Source organism: Dermacentor variabilis, chromosome 2 (assembly GCF_050947875.1).
Source record: "Dermacentor variabilis isolate Ectoservices chromosome 2, ASM5094787v1, whole genome shotgun sequence".
Lineage (NCBI taxonomy): Eukaryota > Metazoa > Arthropoda > Arachnida > Ixodida > Ixodidae > Dermacentor > Dermacentor variabilis.
In genome coordinates, this window is record NC_134569.1 from 247,106,752 (window position 1) to 247,124,258 (window position 17,507).

Genomic DNA, 17,507 nt, shown 5'->3' on the forward strand with positions numbered 1-17,507 from the left:
GGATGATGTTGTGGGGACAGTGGGCGATGACATTGAATAGCACGATAGTGGATCGATCGGCGAAGGAGACGCGGGCGGAACACATACCAATTATGTGGGCTGTTCCGCCATCGGCGACACGGACAAGAGGCGTCGTGGCGGGCGTGATTATTTTATTGAGCCGGTTACGAAAATTAGCGCTCATTACTGACAAGTGCGCCCCAGTTTCTATAAGTGCAGACACAGAAACACCATCGACTTCCACGTCAAGAAGGTTCAGATGAGTGGGCAACGTCAGTGGAGGATTTGGCGGCGTAGGGAGCAATGCAGCGTCACCTCGGGGCACGGCATCGTCTAGTTGTCCGGCTGGGAACGGCGTGCGAAGGCAGTCGGCGAAAAGGAGCGATGGGTTGAGGACAGCGAGATTGTCGTCGTTGGGGCGAAGGCGAACGAGAATAGGGGCGGTTCGGTGCAGGACAATCAGCGGCGGCATTATCGGAGCGTGCGGCATAGGGACGAGAAGGGCGACTTGGGAGGCGAGAGTAGGCACTATAAGTAGACCGGGTCGGGGAACTCCAGCGACTGCGACAGTGCCGAGAAATGTGCCCGATTCGACGGCAGTGAAAGCAAATGGGCTTGTCGTCAGCAGTGTGCCATGCAGATGGGTCGCAGAAACGTGGTGGGTAATAAGATGCAGGATGGGGCGGAGTCGAAGAAGCCGGATTGGTATCAGGGCGATGGGCCGAGAACATGGTGTGCAGACCCATGTTTGGCAATTCCTGGCGGACAACTGCCTGGATCAGGGAAACCGTGACAGCAGGTGCGTTGGAGGAGCTGGAGTCGAAGGAAGCTGTGTAGGCGGCCTCGATCTCACGCCGGACGATCCTAGTAGCATCACGATTGTTGGGAAGATGTCGCTGTGACGTTAGGCAGACGGGCAAACTGCTGGTCGATACGTCGGCTTTTAGCGAGTTCCAGGCGGCGGCACTCTTTTAGAACTGCATCCATCGTCGCCACGTTGTTGACAACGAGCAAGTTGAAGGCGTCGTCGGCAATGCCATTGAGGATGTGGGAAACCTTGTCTGACTCAGTCATGTGTGCGTCAACTTTGCGGCACAGAGCCAAGACGTCCTGAATGTACGTGACATAGGGCTCTGTTGACTTCTGCACGCAGCCGGAAAGCGCCTTCTGCGCGGCAAGTTGGTGACCGTAGGGGTTGCCGAACATCTCTCGAATCTTTTGCTGAAGTGAATCCCAACTGGTGAGCTCATCTTCGTGCGTCCGAAACCAACCTCGAGGTGTGCCACCGAGGTAAAAGACTACGTTAGCGAGCATGATAGTAGGGTCCCACCAGTTATTGTGGCTGACGTGTTTGTACAGGCTGATCCAGTGATCGACGTATTCGCCACCTTTGCCCGAGAATAGGCCAGGATCACGGGGAGCGGGTAGAGTGATGTACGTCGTCGAAGTGGCAGCAGGTGTCGGAGCTGGCGGAGTCGAGTTGTCGTCGCCGGGAGCCATGAAGGAAGGCTCGACGTACCGTCCACTGCGAAGCTCCATGACGAGGTACTGGGAACTTCCACATCCACCAGATATGTTACATAGGAAGACGCAGAGTAAAAGCTGTATACAAGTATATTTACAAGAATATATGCCGCACTTGGCCAAGGGCAACAGCCCACGCTAGCCTCTAATCGTCGTCGTGGTGTTCCCACTGTTCGCCTCTTGGTCATCGCAAATACTGTTACGTAGGAAAATCTCAAATATCAGTACATGCTCAGGAGCGCTTGTTGTTTGGATGATTCTGCTCGACAAATATGCGCTGAACCTGTATTTTCTCCCGTCGTGGGTAGCTTTTATTCGTCAGAGTTTCGACAGCGTACGTAGAATTTATTACTAGCAATTCTTCCCCTCGCGTGGCGTATTCGCTAATAGGAGAGCACGCAGTCCATTACAGTCCCGCCTTCGGCAGAAGTTTCACAAGCAGTCTGAGCACTTACTTCTTCAGCACCACCTGTGCAAATATCCTTATTCATTGCAGTACGATACTAATAAACACTCTACATTGCTGTAGATTACTATAAATGTACTGCGCACAACCCGTAAATGTTGAACGCCAGTTGAAGGCGCATGACCAGACCTGCTTGCTTGCACCAAAAACCTGATCGAACACAATAATCAATAATCATGCTTCGTGAGGTGGTTCTATTGAAGTTTCACATGAGAATTTTGAAAGACTCTCTGCATAATTATTTCTACTTTACTTGATCAGTTATCACAGTTTAACAGTTATCAGCACAAAATTTAGGGTACCACGGTGTATGGTCCAACAAATCATGTCTGAAATAAAAAGTAAAACATACAGGCACCAAAGAATGAGCCCCTTTCTTGCGCATAAGAAGTTAAGGGTTCCATATATGGTGGTAGCCGTAGGACTATTTTATTAGGTGTGCATAAATTTGTTCATGCACCCGTGGGACAGCGCTGCCAGGGTTCCAAGTGTGCACTAGGAAATGGCGATCTACGGTTACTGTCACACAATGTTCTATTTTCTTTTTTTTTTCTCTGTGAAGGAATTACGTTTTTTAGTGCGCCTAACGTGTCCTTCTATGTTTCGACTCGTGAGTATCGTACGTGTCTTGACTCTTGAGCCCACAACAATACCGACATAGAGAGTGAGCAAAACGAGAACAAGGTGAAAGCAGGAGCCAATGTTTCGACCATTGGACTTGTCTTCTTCTTGGCGACATATGCTTTCCTCGCGACAATATATATACATGGCGTTCTTCTAAAGAGGAGAGAGCGTAAGACGGGTGGGCGCGTTATCGAGCGAAGGTGTGTTAGCATGTCTATATGAGGATAAAGGAGCGCTGCGCACAAGGTCAGTGACCCGGCCATCTGTCAATCACCTGTCTACGCCCGCGTGTTCGCCGGCATGTCAACAGCGTCTGATACGTCGGCTGTAAGAAAAAAAAGGAAGGAAAAGGGGAAAAAAGGAAAAAAAAACGAGAAAGGAAAAGCTAAGAATCCAAGATAAGTCTTGTTGTCTATAGCTTGAAATTTAGCATAGCGAATAGATTCTAAAGTTCCTTTTGAAACGCTTATGCCTATTGGTTGCAATGTCTTGAACTTATGAATAAGGTATAATTCTCGGTGTTTTCTTTCTGGTTCAGAACGGAAATTTGACTGTAAGATGTAGAGTTTAAGTTCTTCAAAGTTATGACCTGGTTGGTTTAAATGCTCGGCGACGGCTTTGGGAAGCTATTTAGCTGTGTCCGCGCGATGTACGTTTAATCTGACGTTAATTGATTCTCCTGTTTCATCAACATAGAGAGTGTTTTTTTAGCTCCACCAAATTTTAAATATTGCCTGTGGCAAGTAGCGGAATTCAAACAATTAATCTAGATTACTCGATGATGCGACCATTACTTCTACGATAAATCGATAATGGAATAAAATTAAATAATTAAGCTAATTACCTTTTTAATAAATTAGTTCAAGGCACATATTTCAATCTACGAATTCCAGCTATTGAGTATGCAAGGCATATCGACATAGAACTGATAATGAGGATGGCACCGGTTCCGAAATATGCGCCGTCAAATTTGCGATAAAGATTTACTATTGATCCACTTACTCTTTAATAAATTCGTGTCTTCGACATGGAAGCACAAAAGTAAGTGGAACGCCAATACCCCTTCGTCGGGAACTATGAAAATTTATATATTGCAACTGCTGTAGTCCTGAAAATTCGATCTAAGTCGATATTTCGTGCATAATGAGTAGCTACATTTCATACATTGATAAATGTTCTGTTATATAGATAAGTAAAAAGCTAATTTGCGTAATTTTGTTGAATCTTCAGTTAGACATATTGATTTCAGGTAGTAATAATTGGCGCCGCATCGAATAATTTAGATCAAAGGTTAGAATAGACAGGCGCTTTTAAAAAAAATGGTGCAGCTAAAAAATACGCCCTGTAGAAAACGTTCCTTCAACCAAAATTTATTGCTGCCATTCTTGTCTGCCAATAAATTTCATCTACTGAAACAGTGCATGGCCGACTAAACTGTTCATGTATTTCTTCACGCGCTGTTTGTTTCATTAGTGTGTCATCGTTGCTTCGTTACTGGGCCCAGTCGGTGGGCTCGGTAGCTGTGCCACAATAATGGTGAGCAGCGCGTAAGTCTTCGCCAACCGGTGCTTGTTCCTGCTTAACTCAGGTTGTCTCGCCTGCTCTTCAAACTGATTACCTGACCCGCTCTACATTACTGTGTGATTGCTGTGTCATCGTTGTTTCGTGCAACTACTACTGTTCAAAGAACGAGCTATATATAGCAGCACTGCTACCTGGGCCTCAGCAGAGAGCGCACCATAGATGGTGACAGCGAAGCAGATGGGCATCGGGCCAGTGGTCAGGGTCTTTGGGACTTCACACGCATATTTCAGGCAGACCTACTAGCGACTGTATTAGCATTACGGAAACGTTTCCGAAATTCTTCATTAGCTGCCATAGTGACCGACTTTCTGTACGCACAGCACTTACCGCATCCCCAAGTTCGCCAATTCATTGAGCATTTCGTTCAATGGCTCCAGCACACTTCCACCGATTTGAATACCAAGGAACCACGGATTCTACTTCAATTAAATGGTGGACCCACTCGCATGAGCATTCACGGATGGCCCTGTCATCTCTGTTTTGCCTACTTCGGGTTATGCAACACACGCGAAGTACACGGGAACTTCTCCTTACCTCAAAATTCCCCGAAATTTTTTACATTCTTTCCTGGCTTTCTATATTTGTGCTTTGCGTGGAATAAAAAACGTGCACCTCAAGGAAGTTTTTTTGTTTTGTAAAACTGCGCCATCTGTATGTCGCTATTGAAGATTTATGTACCAGTGCTTGCCTGGCTTTATCCCCTGTACGTTTACTAGGCCATGTACATAAAACAAGCGAGAATTTTATTCTATCCGACTGCCGATTTCCAAGACGAAGAAAACGTTTAGAAGTTCAACTTGGGCTTTCACTAGATTTGCCAGTCACTTTCCTCCTTTAGGTGTCTTGGCTGGGATAGAGCCATAGGGACGCTTTTATTACAATTTACTTCCTTATTGGGAAGACCAAATGACTACTTTAATTTCAAATATTGTCTATTATTTCTTTCATGTTATTTCTTAATTTTCAAATACTTGACATTAAAATTTATTGTAGGCTTCTCATTTCTACATTTATTTCTCTTATGCTCTGATATTTGATCTTATTTTGAATATAACAGGTTATTAAAGGCACCTTTAAAACTGTCTGCTTTATTGCCAGTCCCTCGTAGCGATGTGTGCAACGAGTTTGACCACCTCGCGGAGCTAGCTACCGTCGTCATTTCAAGCAAGATCGTGCACAAACGGCGAGTTCTGGAACAGAAGCGCTCTTTGTACTCACGTGCTATGCTATTCGTCTGACATCGAGTAGTGAACAAAAAGACAGCATATTTTGCATGTTGGGTCCGGTCAGGTAAACTATTCAGATAGTTGACGCTGCGTAACGCTAGACCGATAGCCTGTATAAGGCAATAGCCTCTTGAATTCTTGCTAGCATGTTATAAACGAGAAGAAAGGGGGTTAACGGAGGGGCCCGATTTTTATTAGTCATATCGAAAGAAGCCAACAAACACTGACACCAAGGACAACATAGAGAAAATTACTTGTGCTTAATAAATGAAAGAAAGAAACAATAAATTATTGGAAATTAAAGTGGATGAAAAAACAACTTGCCGCAGGTGGGAGCCGAACCCACAACCTTCGCATTTCGAGTGCGATGCTCTACCAATTGAGCTACCGCGGTGGCGTTTCCCAACCACTTTCTTGGTTATTTATGTGTACTAGTAGAACCCTGGGAGTGTTAGCCAGCGCCACCACTCACAGACCTAGGCGGCGGACGACCTAGGCGCCGAATCCACAACCTTCGCGAAATGCGAAGGTTGTGGGTTCGGCTCCCACCTGCGGCAAGTTGTTTTTTCATCCACTTTAATTTTCAATAATTTATTGTTTCTTTCTTTCATTTACTAAGCACAAGTAATTTCCCCTGTGTTGTCCTTGGTATCAGTGTTTGTTGGCTGCTTATGATATGACTAATAAAAATCGGGCCCCTCGGTTAACCCCCTTTCTTCTTGTTTATAACATAACGAGGGTCTCGAATCCAGCAACATTGAGGCCTTCAGGTAGCTAATGCGGGTTTATTGACCAGTTGCCTTCACCCAAAGAAGATCACGTTCTCGTGACGCCTGCGGCAAAACCGACGTTCCACGTCCGCCGCCTAGGTCTGTGAGTGGTGGCGCTGGCTAACACTCCCAGGGTTCTACTAGTACACATAAATACCCAAGAAAGTGGATGGGGAAACGCCGCCGCCGTAGCTTAATTGGTAGAGCATCGCACGCGAAACTCGAAGGTTGTGGGTTCGGCTCCCACCTGCGGCAAGTTGTTCTTTCATCCACTTTAATTTCCAATAACTTATTGTTTCTTTATTTCATTTATTAAGCACAAGTGATTTCCCCTATGTTGTCCTTGGTGTCAGTGATTGTTGGCTTCTTACGACATGACTAATAAAAATCGGGCCCCTCGGTTAACCCCCTTTCTTCTTGTTTATAACATAACGAGGGTCTCGAATCCAGCAACATTGAGGCCTTCAGGTAGCTAATGCGGGTTTATTGACCAGTTGCCTTCACCCAAAAAAGATCACGTTCTCGTGACGCCTGCGGCAAAAACGACGTTCCGCGTCCGCCGCCAAGTGTGTGAGTGGTGGCGCTGGCTAACACTCCCAGGGTTCTACTAGTACACATAGATACCCAAGAAAGTGGATGGGGAAACGCCGCCGCGGTAGCTCAATTGGTAGAGCATCGCACGCGAAATGCGAAGGTTGTGGGTTCGGTTCCCACCCGCGGCAAGTTGTTTTTTCATCCACTTTAATTTCCAATAATTTATTGTTTCTTTATTTCATTTATTAAGCACAAGTAATTTCCCCTATGTTGTCCTTGGTGTCAGTGTTTGTTGGCTTCTTATGATATGCTAGCATGTTATGTTGTTCATGCGGCAGCTGGCCCTTCAGGCAGACATGTTGCGTATTACAAGAAAGCATAGGTGAAAGCTGTATACATAAACCTTTACCAGAATATAAGTGTGCTCTGATGCGATAAATCTTAATTATAACTGGGCAGGTCCGCTGAGGGAGAAGCTTGTCATGTTATTGCAGGTCTATATAACAACAGCTTAAATGCGGAGAAGAAAAACACACACATCCACTGGCAGACAAACACGAGAAGATAGGCAACAATGAGCTCAAGAAATCAACAGAACGGAAACTGCGAAGTTCATGAAAGTTTCACTCAGCAAAATGCTACCCATTTGTGCTCCTTGGTCTACAAACAGTATTGTCTGGTTGCCATTCTGTTTGACATTAAAGAAAATGAAACAGCATTTGGGGGCTTTTCAAAGCATGTAATGAATTTTCCAAAGGATAAAGTATCATATATTTTTGTTCACTACTCTATATCGATGCGGCAGTACCGCAGCCTCAGAGGCCACCTTCACAGTTCGCAGGTACTGCCAATTCGAATGGCAATATTGAAAACAAGAAGCACCCATTTGCGTACAACTAGGTTATTTTTGGAAAACGCGGCAATAAATCTATTGTAGAAAGTTCCACATTCACTGCAGGCGTAAAGACAGGCATCAGATTGTGTGGTAGTAGTAGATACGGTCAAGTTCACTCCACTGTTCACACATGTCATGTGTGAGACCTGCTCTCCGCTACCAAAGCGCTTGACTGCGTGCACAAGTTGTCCTGCTCATGGGTTGTCGGTGGTTGAACAGGCGGAGGCAAGGTTTCCGGTTCTTTGGGCGTCGGAGCTTTAACAGGTGGCGGTATGCTTATCCATTCTTTGGCTGCCGGTTGACCAAAAAGCTGTGGTACGTCATCCTGTTCACTGGACATCGGAGTCGGGAAACGGTGATCGCGGAAGTACGGCTCGCAAGAGACGTCATATTCGCTGGACGTGACAGCGACCGCTGGGTGCGCTGAGTGCGCTGTCGGCGGGGCCTCGTCGAAGCCGCCGAGGCCGCTCGGTTCGACAGAGAAGTCCCTGTACATGACACTCTGCACCACCACAACTCCCACGCAGTCACCGGCTATGTTCATCAGGGACAACAGAGGGTCGCTGCAGACACGATGACGACAGAGTAAGTGTACATTCTATGGCTCCTTGCATTCTTAAAGCTTTATTTTGTCCCACATCAATGACGTTCTTTAATAGTGTGCATATTTCCTTCACTTAATTGATTATGCTACTGCTTTCTAATCAGCAGCGCTATGACATTATGGAGGCGTGCACCACGTACTTGCCGGACAAGTGTGTGAGGTGCACAGCTGTATAAACAGTGCAAATGCACTTTAGGTCCATAACGGTCGGTGACAATTATCGCTGCGCCACAACACTATGCAGAAACCAGAAGTAATCTTTAGGAGCTGACGCATGATATATTCTTCGTGACAATAGGGACAGACAAATTATTAAGAGATATGTGCAGCTTGCATTCGACGCCACAGCCTAACTCTGGCACTGTAGCAGATGGGAAGCATGATGTTTCGGTAAGTTCAGAACCATTGTTGGTGCCATTCCATTCTTTTAAGGTTGACATGAACAAAGGCCTCGTTTCGGTGAAGCATCAGCAAGATATATAGGTGAAAGTAGCACATAGAAGCTATGGTCGTTATCAATGCTTATATGTATTTCTGGTCGTCAACGTTTGCTCCACACTCACAGTAAAATGGCGGCGAGGTCGAATGGAACATCTTTGGGCTCCATGATGGGAAGGCTGTTGAGTACCACGTGAGAGATCAGGTTTGCCTCTTCAATACGGTTGCCGTAAGCCATAATACCAGCGAGGCTTGCGGTGAACCTGCTCAAAGAAAAAAAAAACATGTGAATGGGTGTGGAACGCCCGCGAACAGAAAATAAAATTGAACCGATCGTGCCCAAATCGCGTTCTGATTATGGGGTACGCCGTAGTGAGAGACTCCGCATTAATTTTGACCACCTATGGTAGTTAACGTTCTTGCTCCCATCGAAATGCGGCCGTCGTGGCCGGGATACAACCGGCGACCTGAGTACCTTAGCGCAGCGCTATAGCCATTGGGCTACCGTGGCGGGTAGAGTGTGCCACTGCTGCAACTGATTCTTGAAATAAACGTTGTTCAAAGTCAGCGCTTGTGGAGTCGTCCTCTCGTCTCCTGTCTCGTCTACGGTTTGCGCTGTTAACACCAGGATTGAAAACCAACAAGCCCAAGCTGCTATTCTAACTGATTCTTGTCACGGTTTTAGCATGCGGGACATCACGCATGAACTGATTAGCCATAAAATGGTAGAACGTATATCCAACCATAAATGCATCTGGATTGTGTAGGCTGTTCAAGTAACTTAAAACTACGTTAAGGCTTCCGTTGAGGCTACTTAGAATAGCATCATTGGAAAACAGCACTTCGAAGGTTTACAAGACAAAGAACAGGAACTATCGTTTATATTCGTTGTCCACTTGCGTGGTTAGTCAACATTGGGTGCGTAGTTTCCGAGTATTAATTTGTAAAACAAAGCCAGAACGGGAAACTTGTGTTTCCAATCTGTACTATAGACATAATAGAAAAGATGAAACTCTGACTATCATGTTGCCACGTTAGCGATAATGAAGAACGAAAGACTACCAAAAGTGTTCGGAATTTAACGTTTTATTTGCACCACGCAAGAAAAGCAGAATTTAATCACAGCTATAGCGGCGAGTATAGTTTTCGGTCATCGAACGCGATTCCGCGGTGTGTCTGCTATTTATACATCATGCGCCGTATAACGTAAAACTATTCGAATATGTTTTTATTCCAATCTCCTGACGTCAAACTTGCGTAACCGCCGACGCAACTCTCGGGCGGTCACCCGCATGGTTGTCTAAACAAACCAATCAAATGCTCCCCTCGTTCATAGGAGGTCACTTTTGTTTGCTTGGAAAACGAATAACTTTGCCTGCACTGAGTGGCTTGTCTTATATAATTGGCTCACAAGAGGCGAGGAGCATGCTCAAGTGGAGAGGGATTCAATGGGGCCGAGCCAGTGCACTGAATATCGATAACCGGATGAAGAGGGTGATGCCGGCGTCTGCGATTGGTCCGCTTTCTTTTACTTATCTTGCGGTGGCTCGTCGACATGGAGGAAGGAAACTCAGGAGAGGCCCTGACGTCACTCTTTGTGAATCTAAAGTGAAGCCGGAAGTTGGCGTTGCTCGTGGCGTTGCTCCGTCTATCGGGCCAGCTCTCCTCTTTTGTTTACATTTCTCGCGAAACCACGCCGCGCTGCGCGCAACCGGGTGTTTGGGATCGGACCGCTGGTACGATCTGTTGGGAACTCGGCGCTGACGCCCGTGGTTGTACCTGGGTCGCAAGCCCCAAGGGTAGCGTTGGCCTGGCGGCCTGGGGTACAACTGGAAGCATCCGAAGGTCCCGGCAAAGCATGAGTCGACTGGTAACAACGAAACAACTTGTTTATTTTAACATCGCAAAGAGTTGGCGGTCAGGTTGACCGAAGTAGAGAGACGGGAGAGCACTTCACTCAACAGAAGAAATCGGAGCCCTCCCTTTGGCGTCCGGGGGCAGCTGTTTTTATACTCTCGCAGTTGAGGGCAAGAAGGAACCCCTCAAAAGACGAGCACGTGAATGTACAATGGGCTAATGGTGACGCACACTGTCGTAGCGATGCCGTAGCACCATGTCGAGCACGATCTCGTAGCACCCTGTCGTGGCGCTGCCGGTCGGACACAATGACTGTAATGAGAGGATGGTCCCTGCTTTGGCATCGCCTGTTTCGGGCACAATGACTGGAACGAGATCCCTGCTTTGGCATCGCCTGTTTCGGGCCCAATAACTGGAATGAGATCCCTGCTTTGGCATCGCCTGTTTCGGGCACAATGACTGGAACGAGATCCCTGCTTTGGCATCGCCTGTTTCGGGCCCAATAACTGGAATGAGATCCCTGCTTTGGCATCGCCTGTTTCGGGCACAATGACTGGAATGCGAGGATGATCCCTAGGCGGTCGCATCGCCGCAGTCGCGCCTGGAAACACCTGGCGATGAGTGTTGCGGCGACGACGATCGGGCCAAAATGTCTGCCGCCCCGCCGCAGTCGCGCCGGCAAAACCACGTGTCGCAGGCGAAACGCAACAGACCGCCCCGCCGGGGGAAGGAGATCCCGATGGACAGGGGACTGCATCCGCTGTCCGGAGGGATGTCGCTCGATGATGCTCATAACCGAAGTCGGGCGTCCCTCGACGTTTCTTGAGCGCAGCGCACAGAGAAGGCCTCGTTCTCTCGTTCAGGTTCGCACGGGACACTGCAAAGTGACTTCGGGAGAGTTCACATTTTTGTTCTCGTTCCCGGCAAGCGTTAGAACTACGCTGAAACTCAACCGCTCAGTCAGCAAGCACGGCACAACCCTCACTAAGCCCTGCCAGGCTCTTTCCCCTTTTTATACCACTGCCTAGTTCCTTACAGTAGTCTAGCATCACTCAGAACGCGTCCATAAATTGAAAAATTGCACTAGAAAGCATATCATCACTTTGAAACACTAAACAAAAGCAATATGTTAAAAAAAAAATCCTGCCTCAGGAAGAAAAACATCAGTAACAAACAATTTTGAGGCTGATTCCTACGTTAGGGGCTTCGACTTAAGCCATCGGCGTTACCGTTGAGACTCCCCTTTTTGTAACGCACCTCAAAGGAATATTGTTGTAAAGCGAGGCTCCAGCGCAGGAGGCGGCCATTTTTGGGAGAGATGGTCTGCAGCCATTGGAGAGGGCAGTGATCCGTCTCAATGATAAACCTCGAGCCGGCTAGATAGCATGACAATTTCTGAACGGCCCACACGAGACATGCACACTCTTTCTCGGTGGCGCTATACGCCTGCTCACGACTGGTCAGCTTACGACTAGCATACAGGACGGGGTGTTCTACTTCTCCATTTTCCCGTTGGCACAGTACAACGCCCATGCCTCGCTCACTAGCATCGCACTGAACAATGAACCCTTTTGTATAGTCTGGCGATCGTAGCACAGGCTGGCTTGTTAGGGCACTCTTTAGGGCGCTAAAAGCTCTTTCCTTGGTCTCGTCCCAGACGACTGTTTGAGGCTCTGTCTTTCTTAGAGCATCCGTCAGGGGAGCCGCGATATCAGAGTACCTAGGGATGTACCTCTGATAGTAGCCGGCGACACCTAAGAACGACCGAATATCGGTCTTGGTGCGCGGTTGCGGAAAGTCTCGCACAGCGGCCACTTTTATTTCAGAGGGGCGGCGACGACCCTGACCAATCACGTGACCGAGGTAGACAACCTCGGCCTGTGCTAACTGGCACTTAGGAGCCTTTACTGTCAAGCCCGCTTCGCGCAGGCGGGTTAGCACTGCCCGCAAGTGTGTCATATGCTCAGACCAGGATGCGGAGAATATCGCTACGTCGTCTAGATACGGTAAAGCGAATTCTTGCTGTCCCCGCAACACTTTATCCATGAGGCTTGAAAAACAGTATGGCGCGTTCTTCAAACCAAAACTCAACACTTTAGGACGGAATGTTCCCATTGGTGAAATGAACGCCGCATACCTACTAGCCTCTTCTGTAAGTGGAACCTGCCAATAACCCCTGACAAGATCTAGGGTGGAAATAAACTGAGCGCTACTAACTTTCTCAAGGCGCTCCTCGATGTTAGGGATCGGATAAATTTGATCCTTAGTGATGGAATTAAGCCTGCGGTAGTCGACGCAAGGACGAGGTTCCTTGCCCGGTACCTCAACTAAAATCAAAGGGGAGGTATAATCACTCTCACCTGCCTCAATAACACCGAGCTGTAGCATTTTCTTTACCTCAGCCTCCATAATATCGCTCTGGCGGGGTGACACCCGATACGCCTTGGATCGTACTGGCTCTGGGGAGGTAAGTTCTATATCATGAGTAAGTACAGAAGTCCTACCAGGCCTCTCAGAGAACAGACCTTGAAACTCTTGTAATAGCTGGTGTAGTTCGGTTTTCTGCTCAGGCGACAGCGGTGCTTTACTGATAAGGTCACCAATGACTTGACCGGTGTCTTCCCTGTTCGTCACTGAGCCTAGTCCCGGAAGCTCGACTGGAAGCTCTTCAGGAACGTTTATCATCATGCACACCACTGCTTCCCGTTGTCTATAAGGTTTGAGCAGATTACAGTGGTAAACTTGCTGTGCTTTCCGCTTTCCTGGCAGACTTACCACGTAGTTAACGTCCGACAGTTTCTGAACAATTCGTGCTGGGCCCTCCCACTGCACGTCTAGTTTGTTGTTTAGCGATGTGCGTAATATCATGACCTCATCGCCAACCTCAAAACGACGGGCCCTGGCTGTCCGATCATAATAAACCTTGGCCCTCTGCTGGGCCTTTGTCATTGCTTCACCTGACAACTCCTGTGCCCTTCTTAAGCGTTCGAGGAGCTTAAGCACGTACTCCACCACGACTGGGTCGTCGCCCCTACCTTCCCACGATTCTCGAAGCATGCGAAGCGGAGATCGAAGCGAGCGACCGTACACCAGTTCAGCTGGCGAAAACCCCGTAGCCGCATGCGGCGCGGTCCTTAAAGCAAACATCACCCCAGGCAGACACAGCTCCCAGTCAGTTCGATGTTCAAAACACAACGCTCTCAACACGCGCTTCATGACGGAGTGGAGCTTCTCAACGGAATTCGACTGTGGGTGGTACACTGAGCTGTGTAACAGCTTTACCCCACACCTTTCGAGAAAAGTTGTCGTCAAAGCGCTAGTAAACACTGTGCCCTGATCTGATTGAATTTCTGCAGGAAAACCAACTCGCGCAAATATGGACAGTAGTGCATTAACTATCTCAACTGAGCTGAGTTCTTTAAGCGGCACTGCTTCAGGGAACTTTGTCGCTGGGCAGATCACAGTCAAAAGGTGTCTGTACCCCGTGGCTGTTACCGGCAGAGGTCCCACAGTATCAATAACGAGCCGTCTAAAAGGCTCCGTAATGATAGGTACCAATTTCAACGGCGCCCTCGATTTGTCCCCTGGTTTGCCCACCCGCTGACAAGTGTCACATGTCCTCACGAAATGGTCTGCGTCCCGAAAACACCCTGGCCAATAGTACTCTTGCAAGAGACGGTCCTTAGTTTTCTTAACTCCTAGGTGTCCGGACCACGAACCCCCATGTGACAAGCGCAACAGATCCTGACGATAGCATTGAGGCACGACCAGCTGATCGAACTCCACTCCTCTTCGGTCTAGATACTTCCGGTACAGGACTCCACCTCTTTCCACAAAACGCGCAGTTTTCCTGGCGATACCTTCTTTGACATTGCAGCGCACGTTTTCCAGACTGCCATCCTTTTTTTGCTCGGCTATCAAAGCCGTCCGGCTGACTTTTAGCAACCTATCAAGTCCGTCTGACGTAGGCGCGATGAGCAAATCAGTAGATAGCTCTTCTAACTTTCCCGCATCGGGATTTTCCTCTCCGGTATCTGGTGCCTTTAACGTTACAGACTCAAGTTTATTCAGTTCGGGCGTGCTCTGAATATCAGCTTGCTGCGCCTCTGACCCTTTTTCGTTGTTTGATAACGTCGGCCCCGCAACTACCGCCTTTGCAGCGAGCTCCCGAACCTTCGATCTGGTTAAGGCCTGAACACTAGCTTCACCAAACAAAAGCCCCTTCTCGCGCAGGAGGTGATCGGACCTGTTTGAAAATAGGTACGGGTACTGGGGTGGCAGCATAGATGACACTGCCGCCTCTGTCTCAAGCGCTCCGAAAGGTCCTTCAATAAGCACTTTTGCTACCGGCAGACACACGCTATGAGCTTCCACGGCTTGCTTGATCCATGCGCACTCGCCCGTGAACATATGGGGTTCTACGTAAGACGGGTGAACTACATCCATCGTAGCTGCGGAATCGCGAAGCACTCGGCACTCTTTCCCGTTCACGAGGAGGTCTCGCATGTAAGGCTCGAGAAGCTTCATGTTCTCGTCAGTGCTGCTTATTGAAAAAAACACAACTTTTGGTGTTGTTTCCGGACACTGCGCCGAAAAGTGACCCGGCTTCTGGCACGTATAACAAACGCCCGCACGCCTCATCTCGAACCGCTTTCTGCGTTCGGCTTCGGCTGCCGCCGTCTCCTTAGGTTCGGTCGCACTGCTTCCACTCGCATCCGCACTACGCGTGTTCCCCTTTGCTCTCATGGGTGTGAACTTCGGCCTCTCAAACTTCGAGCCAAATTCACCCTTTTGACCGTCCTTAGCTCCGCGAGCCCGACGCGTCACAAACTCCTCGGCTAGCTCAGCGGCTTTAGCCACCGTACAAACGTCTGGCCTATCCAAGACCCAGTATCGCACGTTCTCCGGTAACCGACTATAAAACTGTTCTAGCCCGAAGCACTGCAGAACTTTATCGTGGTCACCAAACGCTTTCTCTTCTTTGAGCCACTCCTGCATGTTCGACATAAGCCTATACGCAAACTCTGTATATGACTCACTTCTGCCTTTCTCATTTTCCCGAAACTTCCGACGGAACGCCTCCGCAGACAGCCGGTACTTTTTTAGAAGACTCGATTTCACTGTGTCGAAATCCTCTGCCTCCTCTCTATCCAAGCGAGCGACTACGTCGGCCGCCTCGCCGGGTAACAAAGTGAGCAAGCGCTGTGGCCACGTTTCCCGAGAGAACCCCTGCTTCTCGCACGTTCGCTCAAAGTTAACCAGGAACAAACCAATGTCCTCTCCAAGCTTAAACGGCCGCATCAGGTCAGTCATTTTGAACAATACGCGTTCTCCTGCACCGTGTGCCTGACTTCCATTACGAGCGCGTTCCATCTCTACCTCAAGACGCTTCATTTCCAAAGCGTGTTGACGGTCACGCTCTTGTTGCTCTCGCTCTTTCTGTTCTTTACGTTCACGCTCTTCTTTTTCTTTTTGTTCTTTACGTTCACGCTCTTCTTTTTCTTTCTGTTCTTTACGTTCACGCTCTTCTTTTTCTTTTTGCTCTTTAAGTTCGCGCTCCTGTCTTTTTGACCTCTCCTCAATAGTCTCAAGGCATTCCGACAGCTCGTCATCCTCAGCCTCTAACTCAAGAATAGCCTTTAGCAGTTCAGGTTTTCTTAGTTTGTCTGAGACATCCAGACCCAACTCTCTTGCAAGCTCCAACAATTTCGGTTTGCGCAACGACTTCAAATCCATGGCTGCTCTGAATGCTGCTTTCTCTACTGCTTACTATTGTCTTGCCGCAAACTAACCCGGCAGCAACGACAACCACAATTACCAGCTCTGTTTCTAACACTAACAAAAGCCTGGCAAAGCTCAGAAGAAGAAAGTCCCGCACTCACCAAACCTCGCAGGCAGGAATTCCGCGCAGTCGTTCCGCTGCAGGCAACCAGTCGTCACACAGGGCTCGTTGCACTGCTCCCGGATCGTCGTTGAGCTGCTCAGCATACAGTCAACTGCATCTCTTCGCTGCTGGCCTCCGTTGTCGCGATCTCACCGCTGGCAGACAGTTGTTTGGGATCGGACCGCTGGTACGATCTGTTGGGAACTCGGCGCTGACGCCCGTGGTTGTACCTGGGTCGCAAGCCCCAAGGGTAGCGTTGGCCTGGCGGCCTGGGGTACAACTGGAAGCATCCGAAGGTCCCGGCAAAGCATGAGTCGACTGGTAACAACGAAACAACTTGTTTATTTTAACATCGCAAAGAGTTGGCGGTCAGGTTGACCGAAGTAGAGAGACGGGAGAGCACTTCACTCAACAGAAGAAATCGGAGCCCTCCCTTTGGCGTCCGGGGGCAGCTGTTTTTATACTCTCGCAGTTGAGGGCAAGAAGGAACCCCTCAAAAGACGAGCACGTGAATGTACAATGGGCTAATGGTGACGCACACTGTCGTAGCGATGCCGTAGCACCATGTCGAGCACGATCTCGTAGCACCCTGTCGTGGCGCTGCCGGTCGGACACAATGACTGTAATGAGAGGATGGTCCCTGCTTTGGCATCGCCTGTTTCGGGCACAATGACTGGAACGAGATCCCTGCTTTGGCATCGCCTGTTTCGGGCCCAATAACTGGAATGAGATCCCTGCTTTGGCATCGCCTGTTTCGGGCACAATGACTGGAACGAGATCCCTGCTTTGGCATCGCCTGTTTCGGGCCCAATAACTGGAATGAGATCCCTGCTTTGGCATCGCCTGTTTCGGGCACAATGACTGGAATGCGAGGATGATCCCTAGGCGGTCGCATCGCCGCAGTCGCGCCTGGAAACACCTGGCGATGAGTGTTGCGGCGACGACGATCGGGCCAAAATGTCTGCCGCCCCGCCGCAGTCGCGCCGGCAAAACCACGTGTCGCAGGCGAAACGCAACACGGGCTGCTCGGACGCGTGCGCTCCGCAGCAATACTAAACAGTCGCGATGTCTCATTGCATTACCGTTGCCGAAGTCATGTTA

At 48.8% G+C, this 17,507-nt stretch overlaps 1 non-coding gene across 1 annotated transcript; it reads left to right on the forward strand.

Moving 5' to 3' along the window:
• Positions 1 to 6,843: 6,843 nt before the first annotated feature.
• TRNAS-CGA (transfer RNA serine (anticodon CGA)) lies at positions 6,844 to 6,916 on the forward strand. The gene has a single exon. It is a non-coding gene; the product is annotated as a tRNA-Ser (tRNA).
• The last annotated feature ends 10,591 nt before the right edge of the window (positions 6,917 to 17,507 follow it).